This window comes from Neovison vison, chromosome 12 (genome assembly GCF_020171115.1).
Source record: "Neovison vison isolate M4711 chromosome 12, ASM_NN_V1, whole genome shotgun sequence".
NCBI lineage: Eukaryota > Metazoa > Chordata > Mammalia > Carnivora > Mustelidae > Neogale > Neogale vison.
Genome location: NC_058102.1, coordinates 14,005,915 through 14,031,352, shown reverse-complemented (window position 1 = coordinate 14,031,352; position 25,438 = coordinate 14,005,915). Strand labels below are relative to the sequence as shown.

Sequence of the window (25,438 nt, the reverse complement as noted above, 5' to 3'; positions counted from 1 at the left end):
TTGAATGATTATGATGTGTCAATTTAGATTCATCAATTGTAACAAACATATATACCCACTCAGGTGGGGAAGTTGATAGTGGGGCAAGCTATATGTGTATACAAGTAGGGGCCATTTGGGAAATCTCTGTACCTCTCCCTTAATTTGTTGTGAACCTTAAACTAAAACAAAACAAAACAAAACAAAACAAAACAAAACAAAAATGCCCTTCTGGGAAAAAAACAGGACTTCCTAAGTGCAAAGCCTCTGTGAAAGACTCTCATGGTCTCAGCATTCTGGTGCTGGACACAGCGGGACAGAGGAAGTAAGCCTGAAGGTTAAGCTCACAGACCCTGGAGCCAGACGGCCTGTGTTCTAATCACAGCTCTGCTACTTACTAACTACATGGCCTCAGGTAAATTTCTCGACCTCTCTGTGCATCAAGTTTTCTCATCCGTAAGGTGGGGATAGTCTAATAGTATCTAGAATATATCTAGAATAGTGCCAGCATATGATAAGCAATCTGTTTTAGCTGCTATTATTATTCTGTTTTTTAGACAGTGTGCATGTCCCATTCCTGAAGGTCTAAACAGTGTGGTCAGCATTAGTTTGAGAGACAATGTGCCAGGGACTGCTGTATTTACATGAGAACTGGCTTTAGAAAGGATCTACTTGGAGACCCAGCACTGCCCCTAGCAGCTGAATAAGCTCTGCCCCGCAGGTTCTTGATTTGCAAAGCAGGATGCTAATCCCTGCCCTTCCTACTTCACAGGGCTTGGAGCCTACCAAAAGAAAATGCATTAAGTTGCTTTTCAAAATATTTACTTTTTAAGTTAACATAAAGTAAAACAGACTTTTTGGTGTAGAATTCTATGAATTTTAATGCATTTAGGTAAACAACGCCACAACCAGGGTATGCGTAACAGTTCCATAACCCCACACGGAATTGCTTTTTAATCTTTCAAGTGCTTTGCAAATGTCAATGGCATAATGTTTCACGGGCTATTACCTGGATCTCCTACAATGGGACATTAGTTAAGGAACATTGAAGGCCCCCGCACATGTCTTAGAAAATAAAGAAAGATGAATTCCAAAGATTGAACTTCCTGCTCACAGCTGCCTTTGCCCTGGCTGTTCCTCCACCTGGAACACTTTCTCTGGAAACCCGCATGGCTCACTCTCTCATGTCATTCAGATCTTTGCTCAAAGGTCACCTTCTCAGCGGGGCCTCCTCCTAGCTACCCAATGTTAAACTGTACAGTACTTTGGGTCTCTCCTTCCCCAATCCACTTTTTTCCATAGCATGCACCATCTTCCATAAAACTATATACTTATTGGGGCACCTGGGTGGCTCAGCCAGTTAAGCACCCCACTCCTGATTTCAGCTCAGGTCATGATCTCATGGTTGTGAGATCTAGCCCTGTGTCAGGCTCCTCACTTGGCGGTGAGTCTGCTTGAGATTCTCTCCCTCTGCCCTCCCCACCCTCCACAGGCACTCTCTCTCAAATAAATAAATCTTAAAAACAAAAACAAAAACACCCTACATACTTATTTATTTTGCTTATTGCTGATTCTCTGTTCCATCTGATAGAAAGTCCCCCAAGAATAGAGATTATTCTCTGATTGGTTCACTGCTGTATCCCAAGTGCTTAGAAAAGTAGCTAGCATGTAGTAGAGGGTCAATAAATATTTACTAAGTGAATATGTTTAAAATAACCTGAAGGAAATTAAACCACACTCACCTTTTGCTTGTGAAGACTAGAAGTGTGATTATATACAAGAAAAGCAGCTATATGACACATAACCCTAAGCTGAACCACAACTGGAATAATGCAAAAGAATACCTGATCTAATTTTCAGTGAGCTCCTCCCTCATGTAAATACAGCAAGTCTCATAAATTCTCTCTCCATCTTCTGTTCAGCGAATGCTGACAGATTTTCTTCTTCCTTCCCCATTAAGAACCAGCATTTGAGTAATTAACAGCTGCTAAAATCTTTTCTGCATGAGCAGAAAGTTTAAAAATTCATGGAGACAACATGGGCTTGGCTTCATCAATATACTGATGAGCAAAGGTGGTGTGGGAGCTAGGGTGAGCCTGAGAATCCAGAGGCTGTGCCACTCAAGTTGCAAAGCTAAGAGATACTTAATTTCCTGAAGAAAGGTCAAACCTGCATCTGCCAAGGGAGCAGCTTCATCTCCACATACGGACAGACCTGCAGAGTCTTTCATCTGCAGAGCTCTGTTTCAGCCACATCAACATGAAAGTGTGTGCCATCTTTGATGAGTTCCAATCCACTCATACAGGCCTTGATCTCCTGTGAGTGGCAACACTCTTGTTCCCACAGATGGGACACCGCAGGTCCCCAGCCAAGTAGGACTCAGGCTTTAGAGCTAGGATTTATGGGTGAGAGAGGCTTCTGCATCAGTAACTCCCTCCCCTTGCTAAAGAGCACCCCGGGGTATCAGAAAATGTTATGGGAGAGAGTGTCCCGGAGTTCAAGAGAAGTGAAAGTCTTCCATTTATTTGAGACTACCCATACAATCCAAAATATATTCCAATACAGAAATGCCAAAACAGGGTCACAAAAAATATGCATGTACATGAGCATTTACATAAAACAAGTTCAAGTTTTTAACCTAAAATTATAAAGGAGGTATAACTGTTATCTACAAAATAACCACAGGATTTATTTACAGACAGAATTTATAAAGTTTTTCAGGCAGCATCAGGTAGGATTGGGACATGAGCTTAGTGTTACCTGACAATCACACAGGCTTGTCTCTGATTGATCCAGACCTTCATCTGAAAGTCATGTCAAAAATCCAAAAAGAGGCTCTTGATCACCTGAGGTCTAAAGCTAAATGGCCATTCTGGGCCCCCTCTGTGATTGCTGACCATGATGGGCCCTTAAAATAAATAAAGGTGATTTTTAGCAATGTTACCTTAATTCAAAATAAACTATATGCAATTTGGGGGTTATGTTTATATTTCTTGCAGGGATTTTCATTCTAAACTCTTGGGCCAGAGAGCTACGAGCTTTGGTGATCAATTAGAATGCAGACCGCCCTGGGCAAGCCCCGCTCCCAAGGGTTCTGCTTCTGTCATGGCTTCATATTCACTTCATATCCACTAAGGCTAAATGCCCAAAGATAGCTCCGTAGTTCTCCTTCTGCTGCTTCTTCATTGCTCCATGGATTATGGCATCCAATCTCATCTCTCTCCTCCCTGCAGTGCCAGGCCATCCTCACCTCTTTCCGGTGCAAGAGTGACAGCCTGCACCCCTTCCTCTACTGCCAGTCCCTTGCCTACATGGAAGCCAGCTGACCTCTTGGGCACTTAGACTAGACGTGATCATGTCACTTTCTGCAGAAAATTTTTCTGTGGCTGCAACAGCTTCCAAGCTAAGGTCATTTACATTCATGCTGCAAACTACAACCCTCTCACCTCCAGCTTAGATCAGATCACTCCTGCCCTCACTCCACCCTCCTTTCATTTCTCTTGCTCGGTCTTACCTGTTAACTGACTCTTCAGGGTTGCATTCCCTGATCCCCTCGTCCACATATGCTAACCACGGGCTCCCTAAACATGGCAGGTCCATTCTCAAGGACAGCTCTTGCACACGGAATGACCTCTTGGTACAGCCTTCTCCACACATTATGGTTAAGTGTCCCCTTCCTTCAGCACTCACCTCCTGCACCACTCATTTGGGATGGCCTTCCTGACCACACCTAGCACGCCCCAGGCCGGGTAAAGGGGGTATTCCGATGTTCTTGGAAACCACGCTTGGGTTTCTTTCCATTAGAGGCTGATTGCTCTGTTGGTTTACAAGTCTCAAACTCCATTTTGCACCCATAATACCTGGGGCTCCCAACAATACAAATTCCCAGGCTTCACCCTCAGAAGCTTTTATTTATTTTTTTTAAGATTTTATTTATTTATTTGACAGACAGAGATCACAGTAGACAGAGAGGCAGGCAGAGAGAGGGGAAAGCAGGCTCCCCGCTGAGCAGAGATTCCTGATGCAGGGCTCGAACCCTCAGATCATGACCTGAGCTGAAGGCAGAGGTTTTAACCCACTGAGCCACCCAGGCACCCCAGAAGCTTTTATTTTGCAGGCTAGGAAAGTAGCCCAGAATATGCATTTAACAAGCTCTCCAAGTGATCCAAATGATTTACTGCAGTTGGTATATGCTCTACATTCTGAGAATTAGTTCTCTGGACAAGAATCACCAAAATGGGAAATACATCCCCTAGGGCTTCTCAAAATGATGCACTGGTACAGGGAAAAAATTGTTTGAACTTTTATTTCCAAATTTTCGATCTAAATTCTTTTTGGTGTATATTTTATGGTTACAGTATACCAGTAAAATATTCATGATTTAAACTTAGATGAACATACCTACATTGGGGTGGGCAATTTTATAGTTTGAATTAGTAGCTACAATTCTGTATTCCTCCCAGAATCTACACAATTTGTCAAGTGACTTTGAAGTTCTTTCCACTAGAAGCTGAGTGACTCGCTTGCCCACTAACTTTGGATTTGGCCATGTGGCTAGTTTTAGCTGATATGACAGTACACCAGTTCTGAGCCACAGATCTAAGAGACACCATGTATTTCCACTTGCCCTCTGGTACCTCTGCCAGTGCCATGAGAACATGTCCCATGGACCTGAGAAGGAACAGAGACACTTGGAGAAGACTTAGACTCAAGTAGGACCTTACAGCCACCCAGACAAGCCCAGGAAAGATCAGTCAGCTCCCAGTCAACTGGCAGATGCATGAGCAAAACAAATGCTTATCATCTACACCATCAGGTTTGTGATTGTTATACTACTGGCTCCTAATACAGCAATGACTAGCTGAGATTTCAGGATCACTGAAGGCATGGTCTGTATTTCAGCTCTGTATCTGTAGCACTTTGAATAACCCTAGTAAATAATAGCATTAATTAATTGATTAATTCTTTCTCTATTTCCTGAGAAAACCCTAATCAATATTCTCTGTGGCCCTGTTTGAAAGCATTTAGGATTAACTCACTTTTCCAAAACTAACTATGGAGGCTGGGGTTTCTCAGGTCCCCAGATGATCTTTTCTGCCGTCACATGCAGAGCTTGTCCAAGGGTACCCAAGGCTCCTGTATAATCCTGAGGTCAACATACCACTGCCTATTACCTCCAACATTAAATCTCTGAGTAGCCCAAGGGCTGACCTTGCTAAGTTGTTTTCTTTTCTGTGGTCAGTTGGGCTCTCCAGTTTACCAGCCACAAGTAATCCAACAAGACTGCAGTATCCACTCTCTGCGTTGACTCCATGACTGGGGTCCTAGAGTCTTTCTTTAGGGATTGGTCCACTGGAGTGGTGTTCCCCCAAGGGAATCCACTTCCCAACTCTCAGGAGACCATCTGCATCTCCTAGAGCTATGGCTGCCATACCCATCTTCCTGGCTGGAAACCCAAGTGCTGGCCACTTCCAGGTTCAGAGCTGTGAATGCTCTGCTTCCTCAATCCCTGCCAATGAAAACCCAGAAAGCCCCATGTCCTGATTTTGTTGAGAAAACCTTGCTATTGTATATAATGGGAAAGCTTAGTATCCAAGGGAACATCCAGATCTCTGGACACATCGCTATGGGTCTGTGTTCCCCAATGCCCTTGCCCTTAGAGTGGCACCTACATGAAGGTTCTCTTGCCCACACCTTGCTCTGCAACAACAGACCAGGAAACAGAATACTTGGATTATCTCTATATGAAGTCAGGAAGTTTTGAGGTTTGGGTATGCCACTGAGGTGCAGAGTATGGCGGGAGCAGGGGAATGCAGTGGGGGACCCCTGATGATTCCCTCAGTAGAGCTCCTGGTGCCTCATCTTGCATGTGGGCCTGCTCAGAAAATGCAAGTTAGGCAGCATCAGCTCCATCTTTTTTGTCTTTGTTCTCTTTACAAAGAGCATTTCCAAAGAGGCTACTTCTTAGAAACTGGGCTTTCTTTCCTTTCATCTTCCCTCTATCTCTTCTTCCCTCCTTCCTTCTTTTTTTCCTTCCTAATTCTTTACCTTCTATTTCTCCATTAAATCAGAGCTGCTTTTTCAGGAACTAATTTTGAATTTAAAAGGGACTTGGAGTTGATACTATTTCTTAATCCATACAGAACTCCCTTCTATAGAGTTTGCAATGTAAAACTAACTGCTATCATTTATTGAGCATCTATGAAATCCCAAACACTGTGCTATCATGAGCAGGATACACACCCATGTGTATGCATGCACACCCACACCCACACACACACACATTTTATATGTGTATCTCCATCCTGCTCAGGAAGAGCCATCACCGCCACTTACACAGGAAGAAACTGAGGACCAGAGACAATAAGTAATTTACATGGTCAACTTGTAAATCATCATTACAGTTCTGTCAGGCATTGTTCTAAGCACCAGATACAAATTAACTCACGCCATCCTTCCTCCAGTATTACAAGGCAGATGCGCTATTATCACCTGCATGTTATAGTTGTGGACACTGAGGCCCAAAGTCACCCTGCTAAGTGGCAGAGCTTCAGTTCAAACTCAGGCAACCTGGCTCCAGTGGGCATGAACCTAATCACTAGGCAGCACTGCCCCTCCATGGTATTTGGGTTCAAATGCAGGGCTTTCTGGGTCTAGGGCCTAATGATTTTCTCTTACATCATGGTACCCTGGGCCTCTGGGAGCCCTGAATCTGGCGTGTTGGGTGCCATAAACATGGCTGAGCTCTACAGAGCTGCTCAGAGTTCCTAGTCATCTACACCCTGGCTGCCACACAATGTTTTCACATATCTGTTCCCTCTGCCTGGCATGACCTTCCCTTTGCTCTCCTATGTTCCTTAGCTGGTTACTTCTGACATAGCTCATTCCCCTCTCCCTTAGGGAGGCTTCCCTGACTACTCTCACCGACCAACTGAGATTAACAGAGCTGCTCTGTGTCCCTGCAAAGCCCTGTGCTCACTTGTCTCTGTGGTTTTGGGGGAGGGACTATGAGCGGCTGTGGACTCTAACTGAGTTAGAGACAGTAGCAGGCACAGCTGGGAAGCCAGAGTCAAGGAGAGATGCAAGCATTTCCAAGGTCCAGGAACCAGACATGGTGTTTCCTTCTGCCAGGTCAGAAAACACAAAGAGCCAAGTAAGTAACCTTCTTCCTAGAGACACATGAGACCTCTGAGAGGCTCACTTCAGCAAAGGACAAGGACTTAAATGAAGGGAAATACCAGCTTTACCTGGAACATCTGAATGATGTTATTGATAGGTGAGAGAGAAAGAGACAGAGAGAGACACAGAGAAACACACACACAGACACATACAGAGACAGGGAGAGATACAGAGATACACATACAGGGAAACAGAGACACAAAGTGAGGCAGGGAGAGATAGAGAGACAAAGAAGCACACAGGGAGAGACAAAGGGACAGAGAAAGAAATAGAAAGAGACATACAGGGAGAAATAGGGAGACCCAGAGACAGGGAGAGATAGAGACAGAGAAAGAGAGGCAGGAAACACTGAGACAGGAGGACATAGAGAGGGGCAGAGAGAGATAGAGACAGAGAAAGTGAGAGAAAGACAGAAGCAGAGAAAGAGAGAGAGAGAGAGATGGGGAGAGAACACACCCCTGCAGAGACCAGGCTGAGTGCTGCACATCCAATCCTATCACCTTCAGGTGTCCGCAGCCTCCTGCCCAAGCTTGGGAGGGCAGATGGCCAGCCTGGCGGTGCTTCTGGCAGGCAGGTGCTGCCCTAATGAGTAATTTAGCAAGTTTACTCTGGAGAACAGCAAAAGCACACTAATAGGCATCTTAAATTTATCACGTCCCAAACAGAACTCCGTGTACTGCCATCTCCCCCACTCCAAACTGTACTCTTTTCATCTTCCCATCTCAGTAAATACTACACTTGGCTGTTTAGGATAGAAATGTGGGGAGATCCCATGATTCTTCCCTCTCCAGCCATCCTCCACACACCATAATCAACCCTCCTCCTTAACACAGCCTCTGAGTGCATCTACTTTGTCCAACTCCACAGCTACCACCCGGATCCAAGCCACTGTCATCTTCACCCGGACCAGTGAGGAAGCTCCCATCTGCCGTCCCTGTTCCCTGCACCTGCTCCCCCGCCATGATTCCCACCCTTCAGAGGATGGCACTCAAGCTTCTTTCACAGCCTGCAGGGCAGGGTGGGGAGGGACACATACATCATCTGGATTCCCTTCCCTTCATTCATTTTCTACACCCAAACTAAACTAGCCCTTCTATTTCTCAAACAAGCTGACCTCACTCTCCAACGTCCCTGCCCCACTGCCTTCAGGCCTTAGCACTTGCTCTTCCCTCTGCCCAGAATGTTCTTTCCTCTGTCTTCCTCTTGCTGCCTCCTTGTCATTCAGGTCCCACCTCCAATGTCATTTCTCAGCATCTGTTCCTGACCACTCCATTTAAATGTTGACCCTAGTGTACTTCACCAACTATAGTAGGCTCCCCTTATACATGGTTGGGGCGGGTATGTTCCCAGATACCCTACGGATGCCTGAAACTGTGGATGGTACCAAACCTGCTCTGTGCTGTTGTCTTCCTATGAGAAAGCTTAATTTCTATTTTGGGCACTGTAAGAGATTAGCAACAATAGCTCATAATAAAATAGAACAATTTATTGCCACATACTGTAATGACAGTTATATTCATGTGATCTCTCCCTCAGAATATCTCGTTGTGCTGTACTCACCCTTCTTGTAATGATGTGAGATAGTAAAATGCCTACGTGACGACATGAAGTGAGGTGGAAGACATGGGGATGGGGATGCAGTGTATAGGCTGCTGTGACCTTCTGACGCTACCTCAGGAGACCATCTGCTTCAAGATGGAGGTGGACCACTGGTAGCTGAACCTACAGGAAGTGAAACCATGGATAAGGAAGCCCACTGTGCATCTTCTTCTATTATCCTGCAGCATTTTCCTTATATTAAGAATGGGTTCACTTCCTGCCAGATTCCCCCATGACCCTGCTTTCTCCATCCTTATCCAAGCACCAAGCACAGCACTTGGACATAGGACTGGCACACTGGGCCCTTGGGAAGCATCTGGTGAAGAACTCTGGGATTCTGGAGGTGGGGGGGGCACAGGCTGAGCCCTGACAGAGACAGTTACCTGGTGGGGCTGGACTGGGAGGGGGCCCCTGTGGAACACACAGAACTGCAGGGTGACAGTCCTGCTCCCACGACTTTGTTGCCTGATAGAGAGACGATGCACACAAGGAAGTACCTTGTCCAGGGTCACTCAGTGAAATAGAGGCCAGGCCAGGCCCAGAACAGAACCAGAACTAGCTGAGTTTTCAGCTAGTGTTTTTTTCTGACTACAAAATTACCACAATTAAAATATAAGATTCTCTGGATGTCAATGCACAGTTGCTAGTCATTTGCTTCACTCTCCCCAGACATGGAGCACTTTTCTCTTCAAGAGCAGAAAGTAATAGCCACCATGTGGCCCACTGCTTACTAGCACTGAACTCAAGACAAGTGTCATCTCATTAATCCTCACAGAACCCTGTGGAGCAAATGCTACCATTAACTCTACTTCACAGGTGAGAAACTGAGGCTGAAGAGGGTAAAGCGACCTGTAGAGCATCATGTACCAGGTATGAGGCAAAATTCAATCTTGCCTCTATATCAGTCTAGTCCATCTCCAGAGGCAGACCTTCAACCACTGTGCCACCCTGGCTTGCTGGCCCACCCTTCCCCCAACTCTCCTGGTGCTAAACATCAGTGGGGTACTCCCTGTAACCTGACACCTACTGGGCAGCCTGTGACAGGTTACAGTGCCCTTCACCTCAGAGCACCTAAATCCAGGCACTGGTTCAGAAGGCTCAGGGAACAGCTTAAATATGCAGGCTCTGCTGCAATTATGGGGACACAGCTCCCTCTCGTAGGCTAGGAAAGCTGGCAGCCTCACCACTTGTGCAAAGGGGCAGGTGTGGGCAAGGCTAGCATACATACTTCCACTAAAGGAAGGGGGTGGCAACCACCACCGCTGGCCCACTGTGTGGCCCTAACAATAGTGATGATGATGATGACAGTAATGCTAATATCAGTAATAATAGCACCTGATATTTATACACTGTTTTCTATGTGCTAGGTAGTGTTTTAAGCCCTGTTCCTATATTAAACCAATTAGTCCCAACTGTAATCCCTTGTTATTATCCACTTACATACAGAGGAAACTAAGGCCCAGAAAGCTAGAGTAACTTGCACAGTTGTCACCACGATTCTATGCGGGATAAGGATTCAACTCAGGTCGTTTGGACTCCATTCTATCCCTAGGCATCCCCAAGGCAAGTCACCCCTCTACCCATGGGCTTCTTTGCTTATCTATAAAATGAGGGGTTCAGCCCTGAGGAACTCGGTGGCATATCTTTGATTCTTACTTTCAGGACAAGAACCAGACATAGAAAAGTAGTTTTCTCTCTCTCACTTCCTTTATCCTGATGCCTAATAATATTTGTCAGACTATATTAATAATAACATCGCCTGCATTCTTGCTATATGCCAGGCACTCTGTTAAGCATGTTACCTGCACTCCTTCCTGTACTCCTAGTGATCCTAGGAAGAAGGTTCTAGTACTCTGAGAGCTGAAGGTTCAGTAACTTGCCCAAGGCAACACATGGAGGACTTGGCTAACTCGAACCAGTTTTGTCTGACTGGAGTCTAGGCCACTGACTGCAGGCTTTGCCTGTTTATTTCCACTCCTCTCTCTTCCTGCAGCAGCTGAGCTCCTGAGTACAGGGAAGGTGTTATCAGTGCCCTGGGCTAGCACTGCACAGAGAACAGGCTTGATGGATTGATGATGAATTAACAGAGTGAGTAGATGAAAAGAAGGAAAGAAAGGGGAAGAAAAAGAATGATCTAAGAAGAAAATGAAAATGGAAGGAAGAAGAAGAAAAAGAATGGGGGGGGGGTGGTGAATGAATAAAATAATGAAACGAAATAAAGAAAAAAATGTAAGAAAACAGAAGACTCAGACAATGAAAAAAGGAAAAAGGAACAGATTAGAGGAATCCCCACCAATGTTGTGCCCTTGCTCACTGCCCTGCTCAGCAGTGGCTTACTGTCCCCCAAAAGCAGCCTTGGGAAGTGGTTAGCCTAGCCAAGTGGCAGTAATGCCCCCTCAGGCAGGCACCATGATACCAATGGTTGATGACATGAGAGAGGCAGAAGGAAGCGCCCACGGGAAGCAGAGCTTTCATATCCTAGATTTCCACCCAAAGATCCCCAGCAGCTGCTGCTGACTCCTTCCGGAGAGCAGCCCTCTCCTCTGTCACTCGCAGGCAAGGAAGGGCTTTTTCACAGCCGGATGGGAATGGCGGCTTTGGCAGCTGCCTCCTCTAGCCCACGCAGAAAACATCCATTTCTGTTGTACTCACCGGTAAAACTGCTAAAGAAAAGCCAGACTTGCCTTCACACCCACCAATTTTCACCTCTATTATTTCTTTAAAGCATGAAAAGCTTCTCTCACATCCTTTCCCAGGGGGTTGGGACTTGCCTAGGGACAAAATCCTCCCCAAGAACATGGCACGACACTGGGTCTCATGGCTCTCCTGTCTTTTTTACTGAGGAAGCTGTTCTGGGACTTTTGCCTCTCTGCCCCCAAGGGCCCATGACTCAGTTTTGCAGAGCCTGCAACAGCAGAGCAGAGAGCCCTAGTCAGGAAATCCTGTTTCAAAACCCCCTGGTGCTCCTCCCAGGGCTCTTTTCCTTGGTGATGTCCCACCAGAATCACCCCCAACATTATGAATATGTACCAGATAATGAGCATTTTCAATATGTCAGGCTCAGCATCAAGCAAGAAGTATCACTTTCCATCCTCACAGCCATCCTGGGAGATGAATGTCACCAATTCCATTCTAGGGTTAAGGAAATCCATGTTCAAGGAGATGAAATAATATGTCTAAGGTCACCCAGCCGGTATAGCAAGGAGTCAGGATTTAAATTTAAGTCTGTCTTTCCTCAAAAATCGTGTTCAAAGTTGCTATACCATGATGTCTCCAGATAGGTATTTTAGTTTCTATATTTATGGATATTATTCCCTTTCCCCCTTTAGATCTTTATTCAAATGTTACCTTTTAAAATATTGTAGCCCCTCCTCTAATACCAATTCCCCTTCTTTTACCTGTAATATCTGCTACCATGTAACATATTATATATCTTAACCTTTGTAGTGTCTGCTTTCTGTGCTCTCTCCAACTTGAACGTGATCCCCATGAGGACAGGAATTTTGTTGGGTTTTTTTTCACTGTCACATCATAACCCCCAGAAAGGGTTGGCACATAGGAAGCATTCAAAAGATATTTGTGAATCGAAGAAACTTGGTAAATCCATCTCTTGCATTGCCAATGGTTTCTTAGATATTTCTATATTATAAACTTTTTGAGAACAGGGATCATATCAAATTCACCTTCAGACAGCCCCATAACAGAGAAAAGGGTGTTATTTTGGGTATGGGGTTCAATAAAAGGGAAGCTTTGATACTGTCTTCATCTCTCAACTTCTAGCTCAGACATGCATAATCTCTTGTGTGGACCACTGCAGAATCATCCTTCCTGGTCTCCCTGCATAGAATTAGGTCTCTTTCAAATGCATTTCCATAGCACAAACTTCGGAGACATTTTTTAAAAATAAAAATCTGACCACATCACTTAAATATGGCAGCTGCTCCTTGATGTCAGTCCAAGTCCTTCCATGCAGCACTGAGACTCTTTCTAATCTATGCCAGTTTTATTTCCAGCTTCATCTGGCAACATAGCATTCACTAACACTTACCTGCTTACCTGCCATGTGATCTTGTGCCTTTGCAAATGCTGTTCCTGCCTCTTGGAATGGCATCCGATTTTACTCTTCTTTAAGCTCCTCCTCACCCCACTGGATTATTGAACTCCATTCATCTTTCAAAATTCAGCTTTAAGCTCAGGAAGCCTCCCTAAAACTCCTGCTCTCTCTCTGGCAAGGAAACTTCAAAATTCTCTCAGATCACACTGTACTCCTTCTGCACTGTCTGGACATCTCTTGCATAGCAAATTCAACCACCCAACTGCTATGGACTGTTTGTGTCACCCACAAATTCCTATGTTAAACCCCTAATCCTCAGCATGATGGTGTTTGGAGATGAGGCTTTTGGGAGATAATCAGGTCAAGAAGAGACACACAGAGAGCTTATGCCCTCTTTCCCTGCTCTCCACAATGTTAGTAAAAAGATGGCCATCTGTGAACCAGGAAGGATGGCCACCAGAACCCCTGATTATGGACTTTGCAGCCTCTGGAACATGAGAAATAAATGTCTATTGTTTAACCACCCAATCTACAGAAATTTGTTACAGCACCACAGTTGAGAACCTTAAAATAAGGCAGGAAAGGCCTCTAGATCCATGAGTCTACAACACCTCTCTCCGAACGTAACAAAAAAAGGAAAAGTCCCGTTAGTCAGAGCCTATTGATTCTTCCTTAGAAAACAATGCACGTATATTTGGTCATTTGCCTTCCCTGACTTCATCTAAACAGACGTGGTAAATTAGAAAGAATTCTACTGGAGGAAAATATACCAGCTACTTGAAAACAATTTCAGAAGAACTCTAAAACATAATAACCTAGGGCCATTTAGTATACAGGCAAACAGTTTCACATATAACAACAACTTTTAGGAGCATCATGATACTACAACACCTTATGTTGCTATTTTGAACCTCACAATTGATTTAGCATATTGTTACTAACTAGACAAAATTTAAAAAGAATAAAAATAGTAATGTTTAACCCAAAAGCTAAAATCAAAAAAAGAAAAATCTTTTAACATTAAAGTGTATTACTGAGATAGTCCCTACAGGGAATAATAACCCTGCGAATGCCGCACAACAGGGCCTGGGCTGCAGTAACTACAGTGCCAGTGTTACTGCAGCCACTCTGGCTTCTTGATCCCTCTCATCCTCTACAGATGCTCCTAGAGGGCTTATGTGGCATAACAGTTAAAAGCATGGGCTCCGAAGTCAAAATTCACTGGCTTAATATGCCAGCTCTTCTACTCTGTAGCACTGTGCCCTTGAGCCAGTCATTCATCTTTCAGTGCCTCGGTTGCTCATCATAAAACAGAAGTAACTGTTCCATCTCATCCATAGGCTTGTTGGGAGAATTTGATGGTTTAATCCATATAAAGTGCTTTGAACTATGCTTGGCACATAGTGATTAGTAGTTGTGCCACAGGAAGCTATGGCTCAGCATCCTTGGGAAGTAGGCAAGTTCATGTGTGAAAAGGAGATGCAGAGTCTGTAAGCTTCAAGAAAGGCCCAAAGTGGTCCTGGGGACAGGGCATCCTTCTGCAAACCCCCTGCCGGCTCATTCTCTCCTCAAAGATACTTGGTCACATGAGACTTTGAAAGCACAACAGCCACCCTGAACAACCAGCATTGGACTGCCTGGTACATTTCACCACGTGGGCCCCTTGTTAGTACCTGGGGAGCCGCTGGGTGGTGGCAACCACTTTAGACTCATTGAGCACAGGAAGTCCCATGACTCATCACTAACTCCCAGACAGGTGCTCTCTGGTCAACAGTCATCATCATCACCCCACCTACACTGTTCTAGGATCCAGCCAGTCTCTATAGTTCTTCCAAGTTTTCCTTTTGCTCTTCCCTCACAAAAGCTATGCCATGCCTGGCTGCCCTTTCCACAGGTTTTTTCAAGTCACAATTTCCACGAAACACTCAAATTTGACATCACCTCTTCTCTGAAGTGCCCACAGTTCTCCCAAGAGTTTCTCGTAATAGTCAGTCAATCACCTGCACAGAATGATTTGTGGAGTTGATAACCATAGGTCTCTTACTTTTGGGGCAGGAGCCTAGCCAGCTGCATTTTTAATAACCTTCTCCCCTGATTCTTACAGACATTGAAGTTTGAGAAAGCTGGCCTCACAGATCTTACACTTAGTAAATTTTCCATCACCTGTGCTCCCCTAGTTCATTTCACATAACCTCTGTGAGCACAGAGGTTGTATTCCAGGTGAACTGTTTATAATACGTACCTGAATTATATTTAAATTCTCAGTCCCTCTAGCACTATAGTCATCCTTGATGTCTCTTTTCCCTCACATTCCACATTCTACCCACCGTCAAGTTCAGACGGCTCTACTTTCAAAAGATTTCTTGATTTTGACCACTTTTCACCTCTTCCACCCAAATGACTTTAGTCCAAACTGCCATCATCTCTCACCATGAATTACTTCAATGGTCTTCTGCTGATTCTTCTGCTTCCACCCCTCCCCCACTACAGAATTCAGAATGATTCCTTAAAAACAAGTTAAATATTTATAGATCACATATTTAAGAAAACACTGATATCTAGAAGATACAGAGTACTCAAAACTTAGCAGTAAGAAACACAAAAGCAATTTAAAAAGTGGGGAACAGATTTGAACAGACACCTCACTAAAGAGAATATAAGGATGGCAAATAAGCAGGTGAAAAGATACTCAATCACTGGCTACTAGGTAAATGTAAATTAAAACCATGGAAAGATACAATTAAACTATTAGAATGGCTAAAATAAAAAAAATACTGACAATGACAAGTACTGGCAAGAATGCATAGTAAGTAGAATTTTTACATATCAGTGATAGGAATACAAAAAGGTAAAGCCAGGCTGGAAATTGTTTGGCAGTTTCTTATAAAGTTAAGTGTAAATTTATTGTTATGTCCCAGCAATCCAACAGTTGGGTATTTACCGTAGAGACCCAAAATGTGTGTTCATAAAAAAAATCTGAGCACAAATGTTTATAGCAGCTCTATATGTAACTGCCAAAACCTAAAACAACCCAATTGTCCTTCAAGGATAAATGAATGGACAAACTGTGGTACATCCACACAATGGAATTCTAGCCAGCAATAAAAATGAAAAAACTATTGACATCTGCAATAACACGGATGAATCTCAAAGGCATTGTGTTCAGGGAAAGAAGCCAGCCTCAGAAGTTTACATACTGTCTGATTCCACTGATGTCACCTCAGAAAGACAAAATGGCCGTGACGGAAAGTAGAGTTCTTGTGCCATATGTTAGAGATGAGGAGCTTGTGACTACAAAGGGACATTAGGAGGAAGCCTTCTGGGTGATGAAACTGTCCTCATTGTGATGTTGGTACTTCCATGAATCTACACATGTGGCTACTCATGTGGTAAAAGTCATAGAACTAAACACCAAAACAATATCAAATTTACCATATGGCAATTTAAAAAACAAAACCAATTAAAAGAATAAGTCAAACCATGTAACATCCTTACCTGAAACCACTAACTAAGAATAGAGTCCAAACCTCTCTCTATAGCCCATGAGTCCCCACCAGACCTGGTTCTGGGTACTCCTCTAGTTATACCTTCTCAAACTCTCCCCCTGCTGAAATAGCAACTCCTCAAAGACCTTTAATGGACTTTTCTAGAAGACCTCTTCCTATACCCTTACACTGTTTTATTTTTTCCTCAAGGCCCTTGTTACTGACTGACATACCATAATGTAACTATTTTGTGGTTATTTTCCATTCCTCATCAGAATATAAGATCTACAAAGGTAGCAATCTTGTCTGCATTGTTCATTGATCTATTCCCAGCACCTAGGATGCTGCCTATCACAGTATAAGAACTTTAACAAATTTAATTTAACAAATAAATATTTGTTAAATGGATGAATACATAAGCCCAAGGAATGAAAATTCAGTGAAGAAATCCACATTGCTTTGAATCTGGAGCCATACTTTGGCTTCTGTAGCACCCCTCAAATTACATGCCCACTTGGCCCCTGAGTAAGTATCCCAGCCCAGAATATTTAAATCAGCCCCTGGGGTTTTAAAAATATAGGGGCACCTGGGTGGCTCAGTGGTTTAAAGCCTCTGCCTTTGGCTCAGGTCATGATCCCAGGGTCCTGGGATCTAGCCCCTCATTGGGCTCTCTGCTCAGCAGGGAGCCTGCTTCTTCCTCTCTCTGCCTGCTTGTTATCTCCGTTTGTCAAATAAATAAATAAAATCTTTAAAAAAATAAAATAAAATAAAAATGTATTAGGCACAACATATCCCTTCTGAGTGCAGCTTTCTGATACTTGGTTAGGTGACTGCCATGAAGATGAGCTAGGAGGGGACAAGGCTGCAAGCAAATGCATTCTTAGAATAATGTCACATAAGGTTTCCTGAAAGTTGTACAAAGTTATATAGAAATGCTACTCATATGGGCAAAGAAGTTTGAGATGAGAGTGAAGGGGGGGAAAAAAAACCCAACACCTCTCTGTAACATCTTTGGTGGAGAATAAATAAAGTAGCCATTTATAGAACATCTACTCTATATATGTTCAGACACTCTCTAAAGGTTCTCATTTAAGTCCCCATCCACTCTTCAAGGTGGGGTTGACTGATCACATTTTCACAAGTGAAAAAACAAACATAGATTGGTTAAGTAACATGGGCAATGACAAATAATGATAGGTAATGGCTAGTGTTTTGAATTTAGGTCTGTGAAGCTTCCAACCTCATTCTTTTTCCACTTTGGATTTTAGAAACAGTATTCAGGGGCAAGAGGGTGAACACTGTGGAGAGAAGCCAAACAAGACTGGCTTCAGATAGGAAATGGCAGCCTGGACACAGGTGGCCAGGTTCTTCTCTAAAACTTTTCAGAGACCTGCATAGACAAGTATGCTAAACCAGGATGCTTATTTCCCTTCAGTAAAATTATACTGAGCATCTATTCTGTAACAGTTCCTGGGTTCGAGGTTTCCATTACATTATCTCATTTAATTTTCACTATCATTAAAAACAAACTGTTAAACACATTTAATGGTATTAAAGACTGGTTAATCACAGAGAACAGCATTATACTTATAAGCAAGCAGGACAGTTGAGAATTCTCCATCCCCTGGTGAGAAATTTAGAGTTACTTTAAACACAGAACAGTAGGAAGACCCAAACAACTACGGATAGGCTTTATGTTGCTACTTCTCTTAGTCTAAATCAGTGTTTTACACACTAGTTAGCATATGAATTACCATTTAGGGTTGCATACATAAAACCACATTAATGCAATTTTTTGGCAATTAAAATACTGTCAACAGTTATTTTGGCTATGAATGATTTCCACCCCATACTATGGCTTTGGACCCTAAAGACTAAGATGCAGCTCTGTTCTAGTCTAGGCCTCTTTTCATTTACTCCTGCTTACAAATAATCAAGAAATCTTAAGTCTACAAGGGGCATTAAAAGCTACCAAGTGCTACTCTTAGCTGGGGGCAGTAATCCCTGAGGGTCCACCCTCTTCTGATGACAAGGGTGTGGAAGGTAAGACAGACCCACTGAATAGCTCCTACCATCAGTACACTTTTCTTCTATTTAACTGCTATCTACTCCCCTTCAACTTCCTCCCATTGCTGCTAGTTTTGCTCTTCAGCCCAGCAGAATAATTATAACCCCTCTTTCCTATGATAATCATTAGGATGTTTGAAGTCTGGTGTTAAGAGGATTCTTTCTTAACGTTACAGTGATCAAAGAAGGAGTCAAGTATCTGCATATACTGTAATAACAATAACAATAACAACTGTAATAATTACAATTTTTAATAAAAAATTGGATGGTTTTTATTTCTGGGTGTACATCTCAGCAGTCCAAGATACTGACACCTATCTCTCCATTAGGCAGCTCCATTGATTAATTAAGTTCCACATTTTGGGAAACATGCAGCTTAGTTGGAAAGACAAAGAAGAGAGACCACATATCATACAGCAAGTATTCTTATAATGGTATAAATTAGGTGCCAGCCACACACACAGTAATAGGGGCAGGGTCCCATCCACTCTTGCTCATCCTACAAGAGAGATCGCTGACCTGTGAGTTAGACTCTCATGAAATACAGCTTGCATCATGAGGCTCCTGAAAGAAACTGACCAGGTCTCATACTTAGCTTGTTTACCACCCTCCTTTCATGGTTCAGACACCTCCCACAATGCCAAGTGCAGGTTAAGTGTTCAGTGATTCTTACTTCAACCCATTGGCACTTCAAATAGGACTGGCAAGAACAGACAAAGGTAAGAATAGCTAAATTCAAATGATCCCAAATTTCTCAGATGAAGGTATTTTTTTAAAACTTATGAATAACAATATACCTTCAAACACCTAAGTCAAGGAGTCTTGGTCTCCATCCCGGCTATCTATCGACTCACTGAGTAACAGGGAACAAGTCACCTAGTTTCTCTGGACCTCCATTTTCTCAGCTATAAATCGAGGGACCTGGTCCAAAAGATTGTAAGGTCCTTTTCAGACCCAGGGTCCCCTAATTTTCTGCTGTCCCAGATATTAAACTGGATAGTCCACATTAATCTGGCTGAAATAGTCAATCTTAAAATCAGTTCTTGATCTGAAGTAGAAAGAAGAACATGCATGGAAGCAAAGGAGGGTAAGGATTCCAGCTCCAGCCCTTCCATTACCCTGACATGCACCACCATCCCAGTATGGTCACAGGCACAAATACCAGTCTTCAGCATTTACTGTATGATGATCTTGGGTAATTTCATATCTGTAGAGTGGGGTTAATTCCATGTACTCTATGGCTACTGAGGGAGTAAAATGAGTTAAAACATAGATACAGCCCCACACTTAGAGGACTCATGCTGCATATTCCTTTATTCAAAGATTCTTTACCTATCCAACCCATTTAATCAATGGCCTCAGATTACAAAGGCTTTTTGCAATCCAAAGCACAAACAGCCAGAGCTATGAGGGCTCTAAAAGTCAGCTAGTTCAACTCTCTCCCGCCCCGTGATTGACAAATGCAGAACACAAGGCTCAGAGGGACACAGTGACTTGTCCAAGGGCTCATATGTTCCTCAGCAGCAAAGTCTGACCCAGAACACAGGGCGCTAGAGGCCAAGGGTCATATAAGACACAGAGAGAAAACTCTGCAGGCTCTACTCTCCCTAAAGAAATTGGAAACTCTTGGGGCGCCTGGGTGGCTCAGTGGGTTAAGCTGCTGCCTTCGGCTCAGGTCATGATCTCAGGGTCCTGGGATCGAGTCCCGCATTGGGCTCTCTGCTCAGCAGGGAGCCTGCTTTCCTCTCTCTCTCTCTCTCTCTCTACCAGCCTCTCCATCTACTTGTGATTTCTCTCTGTCAAATAAATAAATAAAATCTTTGAAAAAAAAAAAGAAATTGGAAACTCCCCACACATCACTAAATTCTGAAAAATAAAAATAATAGAACTTTTTATTTATGCATTTTTTGGAGAGAAAGTGAACAGAGAAGTAGCATCATAGCTTGTCTGTAAAATGCAGACTTTGTTGAATTACCTATGAAATGAAGGCCAGAGTTTCTTATCATCAGCCTCTTCCAGTTACTCTGCTCCCCTCTCCCCACCCCACCCTATTTCTACTTTTTTCAATTGATACCATGAGGCTACATGCTTACATTAAGGCCTCTTTGGGCAAGGTGAGAAGTTTCAGGCTGGAGCAATAATGCATGGCCCACTAAAAACACAGAAGAAAACTGTCACAGCTAAGCTATCCAATAATGCAAAAATAGTTTTTCTCCCACCTTAGGAGCTCCAGCATGGGACAACTAGGAAAGCCAAATTCATTAAGGCACACTAATAACTCAAGGGTCAGGACCCAAAGGTCCCCTCAAAGGACATGATTAAACCCTGAGACCATTCAGGTGTTTCTGGAGAAACCTCAGCCTAGAGTCTACCGAGGGCTACTCAGCCAAGTGGGAGCACTGAAGACAGAGTCCAGACAATATGAGGAAGAGCCTGGATTTTAGCTGGCTCCTAGGAGACAGCCCTCGCCTCAAACTTCCCTGCTGCCCAAGATTCCCAGAGCAAAGTATTTATCAGCAGAGATCATTTGACAGAAAGCTATACCAAGAGTATGCTTGTTTATCACTCTGGTCGGCACAATCCCTGGCCGGTGTCTCCCAGAATTCAGAGGGCGCTAATCCAAGCCACACACTGTGAGCTTGAGTATACAGACCCAAAGCGGGAAACCATCCTGCCCACGCTTACACCGCATGCCAGGGCTATGGGATGAACCTGTGCTTGACCTTCAGTCTAGAGCTGTTCCCTTTCTCTAGACCTCCAGTCTAGAGCTCCTTTCTCCTAGGCCCACTCCCTCTTCCAAAACCCTGGGCTCACCTCCCAGTTCTGAGGATCCCGCCAGGTTGAACAATGCTCAGTAGCAGGTGACAGTTTAGCAATTCATCCAGTGGGACATTTGTAGGCCAGAGCAGCAGGGGCTGTGCCTGTCCCCAGTGGCAAGGAGAGACTGCCGCGTGGAACTTTGAAAGGGTTCTCTCTTCCCTAAAGGATCCTGATCCTCCTCTTCCTCCTCCTCCTCCCCTTCTCCCTCCTCCTCCTCCTCCTCTGTAGTACTACGGAGACATGTGCTCTGCTTGGGAAAAGGTAAGGAGGAAGATGCAGCTGTTTATTGGAAGGAGAAGGGCAGCAATCTGCTGAGCTGGGCTTTATACTCACACCTAACAGAAGAGGAATGGAAAAAAAAAAATAGCTCTATCTGCTGCCACAGAATTATTAACCCTTGGGCTCCAGCTTAGCTCCTCACACAGCTGAAGCAGCGAGAGAAACAATACACTTAACCAATGGAGTGCCAGCCAAAGACATTACATCATCGGTCAGCGCTGTCATTGGCTAATAATTCCTAGAAGGCAAAATTCTGCTTTTAGGTGCTTAACCCTTTCATGTTCATCATAGCAATGACTCAAGTATTTGGTCAAGCCAAGGTTCCTGGACTTGCTTTTACCAGGATCATGTGGGCTATTTCTAAACATACAGAACACTGTGCTCCATCCTGAACCATCAGAGCCTTCAGAGGAAAGATGGATATCTGTATTTCAAATAGTGCAGAGTGCGAGGTCTTAACTAGTCTTTTCAGAAACTCTTCCTCTCCAAAAGATAAAAGAGATATTGTTTTTATGAGCATTTATTATGTACTTCATGCTTTACAGTATCATTTCATTTATTTCTTACATTAAGCAATGCACATTACTGGCTCCATTTCGTAGGTATAAAAAGTAAGGTTCAGAGAGAATAAGTCACTTGCTCAAGAGATGAAGCCTGGCTTTGAAAACCAGGCTGTTTGCACTCTACCTGGCTACCCCTCTGAAGCTTGAAATCAAACTAGGCCAGTTGTCTGCTTACTACTTCCAGAGTTATAGAAAATACAGGAAACCCTCTCAATAAGTTGGAAAATGCCAGTAACCTATGAAGAACTAGGGAATGAAGAGAATGGTGAATTCCCACAGCAGGTGTTCAGATATCATGAACCCTCCAGAGAATCATCTCTTTCTCAGGCTCCATATTTCTGCTTCTGTTGCAAATATTAGCTTGCGGTCATTTTCTCTAGGAAGCCTCCTGCTACTCCCAAAACTGGGGCGAATGCTTCTGCTCCAGGTTCCTAAGGTGCCCTGTATCAGTGGACTGCAGTTGCTTGTTTACTGGGTAAACTCCACAAAATTAGAGCATTTCTACTTTCTCCACCAACATATGCCCAGCACAGTGCCTGCCACATGTGAGTATTCAGTCAGGGTGGGGAGAGGAGGAGGGGAGGGAAGGCCCTTGCTGAAGTTCTAAATGGCATCATGCTGAAATGGGAATGGCAAAGCACTGGAAGCCAGAAGATGCTCAAGAACAAAGTGTCTGGCCTTGGGCAAGTTCATGTGGGGGCCAGGGGAGGGGGGTTAGTTTTCTCATCTGAAAATGAAGACAACAGCACCTCCTTCATTGGTAGGTATGAAGATCAAATTAAAGAATGATCCAGGCTGTGATGTGCTCCTTTACACTGTCTCTCCCTAGATTTCATCCATTTTTGTTGGCTGACATCTAAGTGCTGACAACTCCCATATTTATATCTCCAGCCCAGACCTCCCCCTAGGCTCCATGTGGATGTCTCACGGGTATCTCTAAGACAGCACGTGAATTCTACAACCTGCTCCCCTCCCAGTCTCCTCCATTCTGTTATTGGTTCTCCCATCCACCCAATTTTTCCTTTTTTCTTTTTTTGGGGGGAAATTGAGATGAAATTCACATAACACAAAATTAACCATCTTAAAGTGTACAATTCAGTGACATTTAGTACATTCATAATGTTGTGCAACCACCATCTCTTTCTAGTTCCAAAACATTTTCATCAACCCAAAAGGAAACTGTTTACCCTTTAAGCAATTATGCCTCATTTACCCTTTTCCCCCAAGTCTCTGACAAACAGCAATCTGCTTTCTGTCTCTACAGATTTGTCTACTCTAGACATTTTATATAAATGAAATCATACAACATGTGACCTTTTTTGTCTTTCTTTCACTTAGCATCTTTTTTGAGGTTCATTCACATTATAGCATATAGGAGCACTTCATTCCTTTTTATGGCTGAATAATATTCTACTGTCATTATATACTACATTTTATTTATCCATTCACCTATTGATGGGCATCTGGCATCTACCCAATCTTTTTTTTTCCAATTTATTTATTTTCAGAAAAACAGTATTCATTATTTTTTCACCACACCCAGTGCGGCCATACCACCCTGAACGCGCCTGATCTCGTCTGATCTCGTGAAGCATCTACCCAATCTTAAACCATAAACCCACAGGTCACCCTTGATTCTTCCTTTTCCTCTATTCCCAACATCTAATGTGTTAACAAGTCCTTGTCCACTTTACAACCAAATATAACTCTATTCTTTCTACCTTTCTCCAATACCACTGTTGTTCCATACCTAAGACACTAACAGCTCTCTCACCTAACTGAGTCTGTGACAAAATCCTATTGCTCTCCCTCCTCCATTTTTCACTTGGTAGCTACATAAACCAGATCATCCATTAACTCTAGCAATATTTACTGAACACTTTTCTTCATGGGGCTTGCCTCCTAGAGGCATGACAGGCAACAAACAAATATATGTTACAACCTTAAGTCATCATCAGGCTTAAAATCCCTCAGTGACCTTTACTGCATTTTGAATAAAATCCAAGCTCAGCATGGCATTCCAAGGATGCATCTACTTCTCCAAATTCATCTCAGGCTGTTCCCCAGTCACACGGGGCTCCTTTCCTCTACCTCATGATCCTTGAACAAGCTGCTCTCTCTGACTCTTGATCTTGGCATTGCTTGGTACTGCTGGGTCCTTCTCATCCCTCAGATCTCAATATAAATATCACTCCTCAATATGACCTTCCCTAACCATTCTGTTAAGCAAATCTACACCTTATTCATTTCACTCATTCAAGAAATCTGTATTAATCACTGGGCTGGGATCTTGGGATAAAGCAACAGGCGACCTCCTGAAGCTTCAGTCTAATGAGCAGGACCACCAACAAGGAAATTAATAAAATGCATGATCAAGTTCTATGACAGGAGAGTAAAAGGGAGGAGACCTGCCTTACACAGAAAGGTCCAAGAAACCTTTCCGAGGAGGTTATACTAAAACTGAAGAATGAGAAAGTAAATTGGGAAAAGGGACTATTTCTTATGCAACAGGATGTTCTATCCTTCAACGTTTGCTCCTGAAAAATCAAAGCATTTAATGTCTGTCTCTCCCCTGATAGACTCCACTGCACTCCCAGCACCTAGGACAGCACCCTGCCATTTAGGAAGCACTCGCTGCATTGTTGGAATTAATAACTGATAAATTAATTAATTAACCACCAGTGAAATCACTTCATGGCGTGTAACAAATCACACTGTTTTTGATTTCTGCTGTTGTTATTGCTATTATTTTATGGCAAAGGATGCATACTCTGTTGTGTTTTGGAAAAGACCAGATTGACTATAAAACAAAAAGTACCCGACTCCAAATATTACTAGACAACTAGGAGAGAACGCATATAGGTAATAGGCACTCAGTAATGGGAAGTGGTAGTCACTGTGGCTATTATAATTAAAAGTCCTTTCTTCTAAAAATCCTATTTACCCAATTCTAACTTCCCAATTCACTTTCAGACACAGTCAAGAAGTTTAAAGGCAAGAGAAATGAACTCTTTTTAAATGCCTGTTCTGCAGTGGATGCAGTGCCAGCCAGTTTCTGTCAAGTTACTACATTTACTTCCCAAGGCCATCCTGCAGAGGTGGCTGCTGTGGCACAGCTCTCAATCCCCCCAATTCCCCGGCCTCCGTTGACCCCCTGAAGTATGAGCGCCAAGCCTTTGAAGCCCCATGTTGACCATAACCAAAGTTATGACCCCCCTGCATCTACTGGCTGGTCAACATGGGGCTTCAAAGGCTTGGCCCCCGTACTTCAGGGGATCAACTGAGGCTTCTTTTGCACTGCATCACAGGTCCACTTCTCCCTCTGCCCAATCTTGTTTTCCTTACCCCTCACCCCTTTAGACAGTGAGACCACTCCCCCAAAGTCCCATAAACCTCTGAATCTCTAAGTCTTT

The 25,438-nt window shown here is 43.5% G+C and overlaps 1 protein-coding gene across 3 annotated transcripts in view; it reads right to left on the bottom strand.

Moving 5' to 3' along the window:
* SYN3 (synapsin III) overlaps positions 1 to 25,438 on the bottom strand; it is a 458,389-nt gene that overhangs the window by 431,392 nt on the left and 1,559 nt on the right. The gene's annotated exons all lie outside the window — the stretch shown is intronic.